Genomic DNA, 16,332 nt, shown 5'->3' on the forward strand with positions numbered 1-16,332 from the left:
GCAATACCAAGTAGCCTCGCCTCCTTGTGTAAAAGAAAAGGTATCAATCCTCCTTGTTTAAAATTAAAAACTATGCATATGATATTATCAGCTTCTGTAACTTATTAGAAAAACTTTTGCGTTTAAAATTTATTCAGTTTAGCTAATTTTATAGAGTTATTCTTTGGGAATAAGGCGTACGTACGGTTTCTTTACGAAGTCGAAGAAGACTCAAACTCTAGGTGACGTCTTTTTGATAAATTTCTTTAGAAAATTTGTACGTCTATTGAGAATAATAATTCGGACGAAAGAGAATAGGGGGCGCCACGGGGTAAAAAATATTTCCCAAAATGCCGTCGGATACTTTTTGGCGGGAAAAAGCTGGATGGCCACGCGGGGACCCGTCAACCACTTGATCGATCGAAGCCATTTTTCCCAGATATTTTTCTTTCTTCGCTTAAAACATTTTTATCTTTTTGTTATAACTGACACCCCCTCCCTCCCTTTTCCCCTCCCCCCATAACAGACGGACTCCTACGGGGGTTTAAAGACCCACAATTCCAAGCGGAGTTAACAACTAACCTTAGCCGGAACCTTCTGTATGTACAGTGTCACTGGCAACTCTCATATAAATTTGCACTGCAGCCACGTTCAATTTGGTACAATTTTTAACTGGCCACATCATCTGTAACTTCGCAACTGACCAAGAGAATGTAGACACTATTGAGAGAATTAAATAAATGCGGCCAAGTTAGATATCAATCTCAATGCATTGCATTTTCGCATTTCGAAAAGGTTAGAAATCAAGCTCAATACAATGCATTTTCGCATTTCGAAAAGGTTAGAAATCAAGCTCAATACAATGCATTTTCGCATTTCGAAAAATTTTGCGGTTTAAAGGGATAGTATTGTATAAATTGATCATTAAATTTGGTGTTAAACTTTTGTAGTTTTTTTTCGAATATAATAAAAGATGAAAGTATTTTATGAAAATGATGTTCGACATTTTGTTCCAAGGACCATCGTTTATAAGTTATAATTGCAGTGTTTTACGAATGACCCCTTCATTAAATTAGACATCATTGCCTTTCAGATTCTTACACAAATTTAAGGGGTCATCCGTAAAACACTATAATCTACATCGACATCTTGAAGAAAACGAACACCGTTACGAAGTCACTATAGTCACGGCGACACACAGGGTAACTGGGTAAGCTCTGGTGTAAACGGCAGTCGAAAGTTGCATTTCTTTTATAGCAACAAGGCAACACATTTATGACGTCATCATCTAGTCACATGACAGGCTGCATATATTTTATTTTCCGTTTTCGAAATAAATCATATTTTCAAATAACAAAATCTAACTTATTAAGCTCAACATTCCGAATTTGCCGGTATTTAAAACCATAAAAACGTTTCGGTAGTCGAAATAAAAATGCGACTATCTCTTTAAGGCCACAAAAGAGGGCAACATACTAAATAAACAGTGTGTTTCTGATAAGTCTGCCCTAAATTAAGGGGAATGTTCTTGGAGTGAATTTGAGTCGAAAATGTTCTATGGCGTTTTGCCCTCTTAGCCACCGTTTTCAAGTTAAGATTGAACATAGTATTTTACGGATGGCCCCTTAAATTTAATTAAGAAACTGAAAGACAATGATTTCTAATTTAATTAAGGGGTCATCCCTAAAACACTCTTCAAATCATAACTCGAAACTGGTATCCCTTGTGGCAAAATGGAGATAGAAGTTACATATTTGACTCAAATTCACCCAAAGAACATCCCCCTTAATTTATGGCAGACTTATCAGAAACACCCTGTATATCGAGTTCCGATCTCCCTCTCTTTAAAAGTCCAGATTTGTTTCGGGCATATTATTTGTCCGATCCCCTCTATAGAGATTTCCATACACAGTCCGTCCTACGAACGAAGAATACATTGTTCAGAATTTCTATTGAGATTGGAAAATGATCGTATTTCGTTCCCGCCTTGCCCATCGCTCATCCCTGCAGTGCCACCCTGGTCAAGAGCGTTGCACTCGCCAAAAAATGCGACTAAAATTAGAACTACCTTCCTTTACTATACTCATCGCTAGATGGACAATGGGACACACTCTTCTTCACATCCGGCCCGACAAATAAAAAAGTGCTCGATATAATAAGTTGGCGCTCCTTTTTCAAGGTATGTACAAAACAAGGAGGAGTGAGAGACAAAGATTTATCATGAATGACGTCATAGTCATAATTTAATTAACTCTTATCCTCATTTTAGTTAAAGATTTAACACAATATAGGTTATTTAGGAAAGAACGGTGTTAGAACTTAGCCGGTGTAAGGAGGGTGAAACATTTCTAAAGGCGTTCTATGAAAACATTGCGGATAAATTCACCCTGTATGGTAACTTCGCCCCGAAATATGGGTGCATCGTCGGATCAACGGAGTCGGAGCTGGTTCATAGCAAAATTAAGAAACGGTACTACACTTTTTCGTCAACGTTTCTAGGCCAATTTCTTAAACTCTAGATTGCCATATTTCTGGACTACTTTCCATAGATAAAATCTACTTCAATAGAAGGTTTTTAATGATGAATTGAGTCCATCATAATAAAGGCATGTTTATCAGTAAAACAAATCAATTATATTTAAATTACTTTATGAAATATAAAAAAATGCCTGCCCTAAATCAAACACCCTATATTTTACCTCCATCTTTTGAATTACCAATATTTTCTAACATTGACTTCTAGTATGAAGGCCAATTCAGACTACAGTAAAATCTTACATTCCCATTAATTTTGTTTTGGTGAGAGCAGACGACTTAAAACAAGTCTCGTATTTGGTGATTTTTGAACCAAGAATTTTTAGTGCTGAAATAGCAGAATGCAAATTTACAAACACCGCCAAGAATCCTAAAACGTTTCAAGTATCGTCTGGTAATGTGTAGCTCAGTTGATCATGCGTCTGTAAGGCATGATTGAGTGAGCTATGGCTTAAGAAAAGGCGCTAACGAGGTAGATGGTGCCATCTCGACACTGCCAAACGAAACTGAAAATTTTCAAGCTAAACCCGCGAATCATTTACGTATAGTCGTTGTCACGTGCCTAATTAAGCGAGGAAAGCGACTTCACCATCGTAAACGTAAGATTTAGTCTAATCTGAATAGGCCTTAACTCTCAAAATCCGAGAGGTCTGTCTGAAAGAGCAGTCGACAGAAAGAAGCTCCTGTTATTAATGACCCATCATCGAGAAAGAAGAGAAGAGGAAGGCCCTTCTTTCATCCATGGCCATGAAAGTCATCGTGGAGGCGAAGACCACTGAATGTGATTAATGCTCCAACCACGCGCTACCATGCCTTTCATAGTCCGGGGCACACCAAACTAACTTTACATTGATACCAAACATAATCAGCCCAAAACACCTCCCTTTTACAAAAATCCCAACTAACACTGTGTCCTCGATTATAAGCTGTACAGCTCGTGCAAAAAAATTGCCACCCTCACCCTCACGAGCTACTGAAAAAAGTGGTGCCTTGCCTTGCATTGGTAACAGATAAAAAAGAAACACTCGAATTAACAGAATGAATTGGGACCCCTGCTGGTACAAAAAAATTCATGACGCATTCCTATATAAAAAAGAGTATGGTTGCTTGTATATACCATCCAGAGGGATTCAAAGGGTTACCATAAACCAATGATCTGGTATCCTACAAAAAATTCCACTTGGTCTGAGAGCGTGTGTGAGTGAATGAGGGATACCATGCACCCTACGCCGCCTTGAAAATTGCAGGGGCCCCCAACAAAGTTTCTAAGTGAGATTTGAATAAAAAACTTTGGCTTTGGGTTCTCTCAAGGACTTCTAAAGGGGTAGTATCGTTTAATTTCTAGTACTAAAAGGGTTTCATGGTTTTAAATACCCGTAAATGGCAAAATTTAACCTGATAAGTTATGTTTGTTTTTGAAAGTGTTAAAATTTAACGTAATAAGTTATTTTGTTATTTGAAAATGTCAAGATTTAACCTAATAAGTTATTTTTGCTATTTGAAAATGTCAAGATTTAACCAAATAAGTTATTTTTGTTATTTGAAAATGTCAAGATTTAACCAAATAAGTTATTTTTGTTATTTGAAAATGTCAAGATTTAACCAAATAAGTTATTTTTGTTATTTGAAAATTTTAATATCTTACCTAGAAAGTTACGTTTGTTATTTGAAAATGTAAAACTTTAACCCAATAAGTTATGTTTGTTTTTTGAAAATGTCACAATTTAACAAAAAAAAAATATTTTCGAAATAACTTAAAAGTAATAAGCCTTGCAAATGTTTTACAGAACATTTTCATAATTGATTTATATATGGTCATCACAATTGCACATGAAAGAAAATTTTGGGAGAAATCCCTTCTATAGAAATGGGTTACAAATTTTGACCCAGACAGAAAGACAGACAGAGAAAGAGAAGCCAAGCTAAATAAAAGTGTGTAAAAAAAGTTTCGCATCGAAAATTTAACGTTACTTTCCCTTTAACCCTTTTAGAGATGCAACCGAGGTAGTATGGTTCCTCAATTAGGCCTAATTTTGCACTATTCTTTAGGTTATAACGTGGTTAAAGGCATGGAAGGGGGAGAGGGCCATGTATTCGATGATACAACACCCTAAAAATAGTCCGAAGCTACCAGGGGATTTTTTTTTTTTGGAGATGGGACTCAGCCGTCAACCCTTTCGATACATCTAGTAATGTTCAGGGAGGTTTACACTCTTTCGAATGCGACTAAAAAACTGCTACAGATTTTTTTAGTCTGTTCATTGAAGGGTTAATTTTAGAAGCTCTCCTAGCCGGGGTGCCAAATAAAAAATTCACTATGTATAAAAAAAAATTCAAAGCTCTGGGTGTAGTGCTACATCGCTTCCGGAATTCGTGAGTATCGTATAATTAAGTTTGTAGTTTTTCATTCATAACATCATGGCGCGAATTAGTTCAAATTTATTCCAGACCAATTAGGCTAATTTAATTTATGCATTACGTATAATTTATTAAAGGCAGAATATTTTTTCGATAAATTTTTATGGAATTCAATTTGTTTTCCGATAAATTTTAACTTGAGACAACAACTCTGTGGAATACTACAGCTCCTCTGCATGGTCCAACAACCAGTTTATTAATTGCTTGGACTAGTTTTTAAATTCAAGAAGTGCATGGGGTTATAGGTTATTGGTCCTCGGCACCAGTTTATTAATTGCAAACCTATCTAGGATACCTAGAAGGGACCAGTTTATTATTTTCGACACTAAAGGGGTAGGCAGTGTTCCCAAGGACTAGTTTAAAAAAATTGTTATTTCCAAGACTGGACATCAACCGAAAACGGAAGCTAGGGTGAAACTTCAATTTAAGATAAATGACTCATTTAAGCACATTTTACTGATAGATGGCGCTCCTATCGTACCACCACCAGAGTTATCGGTCCCTTTCGAGTCGAAACTCAAAATAAATAGATTAATATATTTTTAATTTATCCATGATGAATATATTTATCACAAAAAAACCTAACCTTGACATTCATCGCCAATGCAAACAAGTCACGCAAATAAAATTTCCGTTTTAGCTAGGTGTGGTTGGTAGTAATATTTCGACTAAATACACTTTCCGACAAATCGGCTTCGATACAGCTGTCCATCAAATTAAACTAAAAATTGAAATTGAGGGTTGCCACAATATACCAGTTTGAATTGATTGCCGATGCCAATGTTATATCTTTCCCAATAATAGACCATTTCTATGTAACTAAGAGGGAAAGACAGGGGGTAAAACTTTGCCTTCCATCTCGATTTTTGGCGCCTGCGCTGTAGCCATTTTGTGTCATGTGAGTGCCCAGAGACGGTAACGTATCAACCACCTTTCATAATTTGTATGAACCGATACCGACAGTTGTCTACCCCCTTTGTTACCTTGAAATGGTCTATCCAAGAGCAGGAAGTGTATTTTTACATGAAAAGGGTCCCGAAAAACTCGTTTTTCGTATGTCCGAAGTCAGGATAGACCCTGTGAACTCATTCACACGATAGAGCCAATATAAGGTGATAGCAGATCTTGCCTTAATCCGTTTCAAGCCACACTAATTTTTCGTGTACCCTTGGTTTACAGACAAACAGACACACTTACCACTACTGCAAAAGCTAGTCTGGTTTATTACATAACCACACCTAGATAAAAACGCAGACTAAAAACTGTAAAACTATAACTAAGTATCGAAGTCCTCGAGTAGGAGGATGAATACGGTGGCACGTGATCGGGGGGGAGGGGAGAAGGGGCGTGTAGGAAGTTGCATACAGACAAATAAATAAAGTAAATAGAATAAAAATGAGCCATTAAGAGTCGCGTTCTATACAGTATGTACGAATCGCGTGTTACCTTGTATTTAGCGGGTGAGTGAGCTATGGATCCGTGTGTGACAATTCAGTGAAAGCGACAGGAGATAAAGATAATAACCAACACTATCAAGTTATATTGATACACTCAATAATAAAGCTACGATGGTTTCAAACTTAATTTGATATGCAATATATAGTAATAAAGGCTTTATTATAAGGGTCAAGTGAAACGGTGATATAGAAATGGGCAGACGGACATTCTGCGCAAAAAAGTGCTAGCCAGACACGAGAGAGAGGTTGAGGAATTAGGGTGAGGGGATTTCAGTCTAGAAGTAGATGTAGAAAAAGGGTTGCTGGGTAAAAAAAAAAACTAGATGAGATCGATACCAAAAAAAAAAGAAAGACCCAACGAGAAAAAAGGGGGATAAAGTCGGGAGTTGAGTCCCCCCCCCTTTTCCTCTACAATATAGATTTCTTTTTTTTTCTATTGCAGACTGCGGCAAAAAAACGGTCTTTTTCAACTGGCAAGTTTTGTAACTTTCTACTACAGGCTATAGAAAACCTGGAGGAGTTATTACTCTATAAAGGGAGGGGGGAGAAAGTCTTAAAAATTGATACCTTAGATTGGTTATCGATTTCTATTTCGACAAAAACTGCAAAAGAAATCCGTGATTACACGTTAAATTTTACAAACTATAATAATGTTTTGAACTTTCTGAATTTTAAGAAGTGGTAAAGTTTATAGAAAAATACGGTTAAATTAGTAAATAAAATATTATACAATATTAAGGATGTTTTTCGGATAAGTCTGCCATAATAAATTAATGTGTGTTCTTTATGTCAAACTTGAGTTAAAAATGTCACAGAACATGGGGTCTGAAACATTTAGTTACGGAGATATGGTCTGCCAAACATTGATTGTCCCTCAAACCAAGGAAAGAGTCACAGATGATGTGAAGTAAGACATATCATTCTTATCCAATATCTTCAATCTAAAAACGTTATTGAGCCTTATGTGTCAGAAGTGTACTACTAAATGGGTAAAAGTGTGCGTACACTGACAAAGTAAAGCTAATTACAAGTGTATATTAATGTCAATTGTGGACATTTTGAGCAATACCTCTAAAGAACGGTGTTAAATGAAATTCTTGTGCTATTACGCTTTGAACTACTTTTCCATTACCAGCTTAGACACACTTTAAAAGCACACTTATGCTAGATAATGACTCATTAACGTTCTTAGAATGGAGGCTATGGAAATTGTCTAAACAAGATATGCAGGCTGATATCTTACTCCCCATGTGTGCCAATTTCCTTTTTTTACGGGCCAATCAATGTTTGGGAGCCCATATCTTAGTAGCTTAATGGTAATATACCCCATGTTCTTTGACACATTTCATTCACTTATTTGATACTATGAACACATCCCTTAAAATATAACAGACTTATCAGAAACACACTGATATTTGGACCGAGGGCTAATCACTCTCTAATTCCCAGTACATCCATTGTCAAATGTAATACTTTTAATAGAACATGTTATTCATTTAGCACAGGCACAGAGCGTACACTAATTATTCTGAGTGACCAGCCCCTTGATATGAACATTCAAAAATAAGTTGTTTCCAGTCTTTCATGTATAAAATTCTGAAATCTCGCGTATGGCCCTTTCTAGAAAGCGGTTCGAAAATCTCATGTAGGAAAACCAACAACCAATGAAGAACGGGATTTTCGACCAACAGGATAGTTGTAAAGGCCTTGTCACGTGTTACTTCATTAGCCAATGGAATATTAAAGAGTGAATTTGCGCCTCTATTCAAATTCAATGAAAGACAACGACATTGAAAGTATGTATGGCATTTTAAAACGTGTAATAATTAAAGGTAAAGGCTAAAGCATACGAATTGAAACAAACAACGAAAATTGAAAGAGAAAAATATTGATAATATACATCATTGGAGTGCCTACGTTGATATCGTTGGGCCGTCCTGAGAGCGAAAGACGAAGCCGCCGTGATGGAAGAAGAAAGAGTCGCAATTTTTAACGAGTCAAAATAGCTTACGATACAAAGTTAATTAATAAATGTTAAAGCACCAAAAATTGACTACCCGGATTAATTTTCGATTAAAGTTTAAAGTTAGTTTCGACTCTTTGGCCACAATTCTTATTCGTAGAGATTGAGATAGTTTGTAGAGAGTTTAATGAAGTGAACAAAACCTATTTCGAATCACGCAAAACGACACTGGAAACGAGATAGTTAGAGAGAGCATAGAGTCATAGACGAAGAAGGAGATAGTAGAGTAGATTTTTAGAGAGATTCCAAGTATTAGTAGATCATAAAGAGTCTTGGTAGATTTGAAAGCAATGTTAAATGTAATAGATACTGTTTCGCAAAGTCTATTAATGTTATTACAGATGATTAAAAGTTCGCGAAGAATTTTTACAGTTTTTTTTTGGCGCGAGATGATTAAAAAGGCGCGCGAAATTTACAGTTTTATTTTGGCGGTTAAGCGGTGGTGTTGGTGGTAGTAGTGGTAGTGGTTTTAAAAGCACGCGCGGCTTCTTATTCGCGAGCTAAAAACGCGCGCGCTTTTTTCGGGGCGCCCGGTTGTTCGGGTGAATCTTTCGGACCTCCGACTTTTATTAGACCATAGTCTGCTCGAGCGCCGCTGCCCGCTATTCCGTCAGACTCTAACCCCCCCCCCCAATCCCCCACTCGCTCGCTATCGTCGACGGTGGAAAAGAAAAAAAAATTATTTTCCCTCCCCCCCTCCGGAAAAAAGCCAGGAAAAAGGGAAAAAAGAAAAGAAATTCTCCTTCCTTCCCCTACGCGCCATTTTTTCCAGTTTCTTCCATCCTCCCCCCTCCCTCTTCCACCCTCTTTAGCCGGGATGTGAGAGAAAGCCTCCGTTCCAGGGGGGTAGACGAACCCAGGAAAAAAACGCCGTAGAGGGGGCGAAGAAAAAATAATACCAACCGTGGAGGGGAAAAAAGAGGGGGGGATGAAAAGGAAAAAAAAAAATGGCGGGAGTCGGCGCAAACCGATCAGTTCTGTTGCCGCGGTGATCGGAGATCGAGAGGTCGGACGCCCAGCCAATTATTCAGTATTCAAGGACGGATTATTAAAATTGTCAATTTTAAGGGGAAAATTAACTCTAAAATTTGGGAAGCTATCTCACAATTCTGTGAAGATTAATCAAAAGACAGCAACTTGACTTCTTTAGTTGTGTTTATGGTGTGATAGTTAAGGTTCGGTTAGGTTAGGGTTGGCTTGGGTGTATGTTAGGCTAGGGTTGGCTTGGGTGTATGTTAGGCTAGGGTTGACTTAGGTGTAGGTTAGGCTAGGGTTGACTTAGGTGTAGGTTAGGCTAGGGTTGACTTAGGTGTAGGTTAGGCTAGGGTTGACTTAGGTATAGGTTAGGTTAGGGTTGACTTAGGTTTAGGTTAGGGTTGACTTAGGTTTAGGTTAGGTTATTGTTCAGTTAGGTTTAGGTTAGGGTACCTTAGGAGAGGTTCATTAGGGGGGGGAGAGATCAGGTTGCCGTCTTCTAGTCGTGAATAACTAACTTCAATGTTTACTCCTATTACATCTGAACGTTATGTCCAGCTCCTCGTTGGGGATGCTGCGGGGGAATTCGAGCTCGAGCGATGGAGAAAACTAAACACAGCGCTCACGTCCAGAAAAAAAGCGCCCCATAAACAAGAAAGCGCTCGCCTGCCTAACTCTTCTTTCCGACTATCTTCAAAGAAAAAAACCTCTACTCGGCGCTTTCTTACGCTTAGAAAAAGCGAAGGCTAATTCTTAAGGCCAGACATTCTTTCAGCAGACACGGGACACCACGTTCAAGTTACCAGAGTTTATGGAACCAAAGTTGAAGAAACTAGAGTTCCATCATTATGCAATCGCCCTTATCTTTAACCATCCCACTTTGTCCGCGTTGCATCGGAAGAGACGAACAAAACCGTATCCTTGGTCTCTCTCAGACATGGATCAATAAAAAACTGCTAGTATAGGACCCTCGGTGCAAAGAAAAAAAAGCTTTGCCGAGTACGTCTCACCAAGAAAATTCCATGAAACCAAACATAGCTCCATGTGTTTACAAATATACCAAGGTTGGATTTACGATTACTGCAAATTGACAGTGGTATACATTCACAGTTAATTCTAATCCTAAATGAATTACGATTCTACAGTTTTTCACCAAACCTAACATCGTTTCAACACTCAACACTTATCCAAGTCACGGCCTTCTTGATAGATTTTTCTATTATGGGGGACCCAATTAGAGCGTGCGTTTCTATTTAAAAGAAATAAAAAATAAATAAAAGTTGCCTTTCATATGGCGGGAAAAGTTGCCTTTCATATGGCGGGAAAAGTTGCCTTTCATATGGCGGGAAAAGTTGCGTTTCATATGGCGGGAAAAGTTGCGTTTCATATGGCGGGAAAAGTTGCGTTTCATATGGCGGGAAAAGTTGCGTTTCATATGGCGGGAAAAGTTGCGTTTCATATGGCGGGAAAAGTTGCGTTTCATATGGCGGGAAAAGTTGCGTTTCATACGTAATAAAAAAAGGCGCGAATTAGAAACAGAAGTTAAGAGGTACCTAAAAACTTCAAATTAAATTAAGTATACTTGATAGAAAGAAGTATATTAATCCTGAGGTTATAAAAGGTAATTCCCATCATTGAACGCATTGAAAACTAAGAGTAGAACGCACCGTAACAGAAAAAACATACGAGTGAAGTTGCTTGCCAAATGAAAGAAAAATAAACAGAGTAGCCTGGAGCAGAAAGGAAAATAACAGAGACTGCGCAGTGGCGTTGGAGTGGAAAAAAAAAACCCCTCATAGTCAAGGGGGTAGGGGGGCAAGAAGGGGCAAGCGCCCACGTAACTTAATCCCAAAGAAGGATCTAGCCATGTCTAGCTTCTTTATTTTTTCTTGAATCGTTCTTAAGACCTGTACCAATAAGAAGCATACATTTATGATGGGGTAACGGTCCTTTTATATAATATACCGCCCGTTTCCCGCCCCTCCTCCCCTCAGTGCCTTTCGTACTCGAGTCTGGCTGGGACTCACTCTAGGGCTCGAGAGAAACTGTAGTCCTTAAAGTATTCGACTAAACCTACTGAATGAGTACAAGGTTACATAGAGGAAATTCCTAAGTACCCGTCTACGTAAGAGCTCCACTTTCCCCCGCATTCCTTTATTACAATATGGAAGTCGAATAAGTACACGCCTACGCTCAAATTGGCGCGAGCTTTGAAAAGAGAGCGCGAGACTCCCAAGGACTGAATATACCTTACAGAACATATAGGACTTTTTTATGCATTAAGTCGCTAGGCCTTTTTCAAATACGAAATTTCTCCAGTTCTTATTAGAGGAAAGGCGTAAAGTAGGCCTGCTCAGGACTCCAACCGATGTAGTCTATTATTGGCGGGAACGAGAACCGCGGGCTAGACTAGATCTCGTGCAGAATAACTCGATATAAAATGGAAAGATACTCGAGATGAGAGAAAGGCTAAAGCTAAACCTTCCTTGCTTATAGAAATGTTATATACTTTAGTTTTTAGATGTATAAGTACTAAAGGGGGGAATTAAAAGGGGGATGAAGCAGACGAATCAAAAACTAGGCCATAAGCTACTTTGTGTTTTATTCGTACTAAAGCTAATGTTGCTTTATATTTGACTCCTAATACAAATACAGCCAACGGCAGACGGCTTAACAAATACTTAGTGTGTATACAGACCTCGAATGTTTCCATAGACAGCTAATTAATATGATACTTTGAAACTGGAGGACTTTACTTAGATTGAATGTTTTTCAAAAGTTATTTTTGGGAACTTTTTCTATATTTATTTTTTTTTTATTCGAAATTTTAATTATTTCAAATTATTGTCTTCATTTGAAGATTGATTTTTTTGTTTTTAATTATTTTCTTTAAAATAAATGCAAGAATGTACTTCTTTAATAAGGCCTATGTTTTAGAAGTTGTGGATTTTATAAAGAAACAAAATAAGATCTAAGAAAATGTAATAAATATGCATTTTTCAGGTCGCTATCTCTGGGTTGTTATATTGGGGAGAGATGAATAAGGTCATGTTCTCGGGTTTTATTTGGGTTCTGGTTTTACGAAGAACTCATTAAATTGAAAGGGATATTCTACACTGTTTTAAAGCAAACAAACAACTCTCTCTGATTTGTTTTTGTTTTTTTTTATCAATATTTTAAAATTGAACAGTGAATAAATTACGGTTTTCCGTTTGATATAAAAATATACGAAACCGTAACTCCAAAATACCTTTCATGTGTTTCCTGATTTCTTCTAAGATTTAGAAAATCGAAATGTTTCAAAATTATTTGCTGATTTCAAATATTTCGAAATTTTCTGAAAATATTTTGCCGATTTCTTCAAAGATTTCGAAATGTTTCAAAATATTTTGCCGATTTCTTCAAAGATTTCGAAATGTTTCAAAATATTTTGCCGATTTCTTCAAAGATTTCGAAATGTTTTAAAATATTTTGCCGATTTCTTCAAATATTTCCAAATTTTTCAAAATAATTTGCTGATTTCTTCAAATATTTCCAAATTTTTCAAAATAATTTGCTGATTTCTTCAAATATTTCCAAATTTTTCAAAATAATTTGCTGATTTCTTCAAAATATTTCAAATTTTTTCAAAATAATTTCCTGATTTCTTCAAATATTCCAAAAGTATTCAAATTATTTCCTGATTTCTTCAAAAATTTCGAAATTTTTCAAATTATTTTCCAGATTCTTCAATGTTTTCGAAATTCTTCAAATTATTTTCCAGATTCTTCAATGTTTTCGAAATTCTTCAAATTATTTTCCAGATTCTTCAATGTTTTCGAAATTCTTCAAATTATTTTCCAGATTCTTCAATGTTTTCGAAATTCTTCAAATTATTTTCCAGATTCTTCAATGTTTTCGAAATCTTTGTAAAAACTTCGTGAATTCTTCAATGTTTTCGAAACTTCCCTTAAGATTTCAATGATGACTCCCCCCCCCCCGGGGCCCCCCTCGACGTACAGAATTCCGTGTAAATGTCGGACTCCTCGGTAAGTAAGAAGGACCGAGATTGTTTGTATAGCAAAACCCTGAAAGAGACTAAACTAATACGCCGACACAAAAAAAAACTTCCCTGAAACTCCTTCCATGTCCCGGGTTTAGATTAGGCTTAGTTAGTATCTAAGAGCAACACTGCACGAGCCAAACTATAGCAAAGGTTTCAATGAAGAACAAGTGAAAAAACAAAAAATTGCGCGGAGCCGCAGACCTAGATACATAAAAGAAGCACTCTTTCTTGCAAATTAAATTCAAACAAAACATGAATATTCATCAACCAACCAATCCTATAAATCCCAGGTTAGGGACTAATACAATCTCATCAATGAAGGCAGAAGTGAAATGAGACCAGAAGTGCTGAACTAACCAAATTCTTCACTCGGCGTAAGTGAATATTCTTGATAACACAAGAACGGTTGGCCCTCTAGTAGCGGTTTCTGAATTTTCCCTCCAAAACGTGAGACGCTCGCGGTGGTAGACGGCCGAACTAGATTCAAGGAGCCGCGTCCGTGTTCGGCCGCTTTAGGTTGAGGGGAAGGGGGTAGGAAATGTTTTTGGAACTCGACCAATTTTTTTCTCAGTAGTGTAGGCGCGTGGGAAGCGGCATAAAATCCTCAAAATTGTTCACTAGTGCCAGGATCTACTATCAATGCTAGAGCCCTTCACTTCTAGTCTCATCTCACTTCTGATGAAGGTAATAATAATACAGGGGGTTTCTGAAATGCCTATCAGAAATTAAGGGGGATTGCTTTATAGGGAGCTTTCACACCCACCCAAGTATTACCGCTGTTCTGGTAGCCATATTAGGTGGTCTCAGCTTCATTCCTGCTTTAAACCCACCAATATGGCTGAGTAAATTATGTCACGAGACTCTGCTCCTCTTCCAACTGAAAGCTCTCTATGGGCGATTTTGAGTCTAAAATGTAACTTCTATGACAATTTGTCGCCCGGACCACCGTTTTCAGGTTAAAATTGGAGTATTTTACGAATGACCCCTTAATTATATTAGCATTTATTTTCAATTTCGTTAATAAATTTACGGGGTCATCCGTAAAACACTCCAAACATAAATTGAAAACGGTGTCTTAGAAACTTACATATTCGACTCGAATCGCCCTTAATTTCATACAGACCTTTCAGAAACACCCTGTACGTATTTTACACTAACATTGTATTACTTTGTTAGGTATATTATCCTCCAAATAGTCTAAACCCTAATTCTCTACCTTATTTATCATTAAAATACCAAAACAAACGAATAAAGTCTATGGTTGAATTTTGTAGACCAAAATAAAATAATACGATGTCACCAAAATCAGTGAAGAAAAAAACTTGTGTTTTACATTAACATTGTATTATTTTGTTAGGTACATCATTCTCCAAAAATAGTCTCAATCCTAGTTGTTGAATTTTGTAGACCAAAATAAAATAATACTATGTCACCAAAATCAGTGAAGAAAAAAACTTGTGTTTTACATTAACATTGTATTATTTTGTTAGGTACATCATTCTCCAAAAATAGTCTCAATCCTAGTTCTCTACCTTATTTATCATTAAAATATTAAAATAAGCGAATAAAGTCTATTCTATGGTTGAATTTTGTAGACCAAAATAAAATAATAAGATGTCACCAAGAAAAAAATCTGTGTAAAATAACGCTTATATACTCTGTGTTTGCGTTTTAGTCGCGGATGAAAATTACTCTATTACATTGCTAGGAAAAGATGGGGGTCGTGAACTCTGTAATCTCGGAAAAACAAAGAAAAAGAATCCTCCATTCCACCTCTTCATTTTCCCGCCTAAAATCCTGCAGGATAGAAGGTGGTGCTGAACAGAAGAAGAAGAAAAAAATTTGCGAGTTTGCATGGCTCGCGCAAAAATCTCGCGCTCCCGCGTAAAGTAGTCTGCTAAAGTAAACACGTGTTTTAAGAGGAGTTTCTTTTGGCGGGAAAAATACGCGGGAATAAAACGAGTGGTGCCATTGCCGCGCGCTACAGCTAGAGTAATCTGGCGCGCGCGGTAAAATAATTAGAAGATTACATTCTCGGCCGAGAATGGAAGATTAAGGCCTCGCTAATATACAGGGTGTTTGTGAAAGGTCCATCAATAATGAAAGGGCGTATTTATTGGGCCATTTTGAGTCGAAAATGTTCTATGACATTTTGCCGTCCGAGCCACGGTTTTCGAGTTATGATTTGAATATTTTAGGGATGACCCCTTCATTAAATTAGCGCTATCTTTCAATTTCTTAATTAAATTTAAGGGGTCATCCGTAAATTACTCCAATCATAACTTGAAAACAGTGGCTCGGACGGCAAAATGTCATAGAACATTTTCGACTCAAAATGGCCCAATAAATACGCCCCTTCATTATTGATGGACCTTTCACAAACACCCTGTATACGAGGAGAGAGAGATGACGACGCCCAACAACTAGAACTAGAACTAGCTAGAGGATGGATGAGACCAGAGGGACCAAAAAAATTCATCTTCAAGAGCAGTAAGAGAGTAAAAGGATCGAGGGAAGACCGAGAGCGGTGGTGGACGTTTCTCTCACCTCGGCGACTTAATATCGGGGAAGAAATTCACTCTCTCTCTCTCGTCTTAAAAGCGGATATGCAAAAACCGAAATCGTCCTTGTATAGCTAGCTGCTTCCTGCCAAATTTACTGCAAAAACGTTTTATACGCCATTTTTAATATTCTAGAGGGTACTTTGATGCAATGGTTCTATATTTTTAATTAAATTTATTAACTTAACGTGATTATAATATCAGGGGTTCATGTAATTTTAGAAGCTTCTAAATTACATGGATCCCCAATAATATTAATTAAACATATTAAAATATTTTATTAAATAAAAATGCAAATTATTTCAAATTAGAGGTAATTATAAAATTATTTTCTTTAAA

General features: G+C 37.1%; 1 protein-coding gene across 6 annotated transcripts in view; it reads right to left on the bottom strand.

Annotated features, from left to right (window-relative positions):
• LOC149710210 (zinc finger protein rotund-like) overlaps positions 1–16,332 on the bottom strand; it is a 411,108-nt gene that overhangs the window by 368,806 nt on the left and 25,970 nt on the right. For 2 of the 6 annotated variants that reach the window (XM_089860354.1, XM_089860343.1), the window contains exon 1: positions 8,307–8,971. The exons of 2 other annotated variants lie outside the window; for them this stretch is intronic. The gene's annotated coding sequence lies outside the window, so the exon portion shown is untranslated. Of the gene's footprint in view, positions 1–8,289; positions 8,972–16,332 lie in introns of those variants that run through there. 2 more of the 6 variants (XM_089860346.1, XM_089860337.1) reach the window with 1 other exon arrangement.

The sequence above is a fragment of the Phalangium opilio genome, unplaced genomic scaffold, assembly GCF_054372755.1.
Source record: "Phalangium opilio isolate 3A_F unplaced genomic scaffold, DU_Popi_V2 ptg000011l_1, whole genome shotgun sequence".
NCBI lineage: Eukaryota > Metazoa > Arthropoda > Arachnida > Opiliones > Phalangiidae > Phalangium > Phalangium opilio.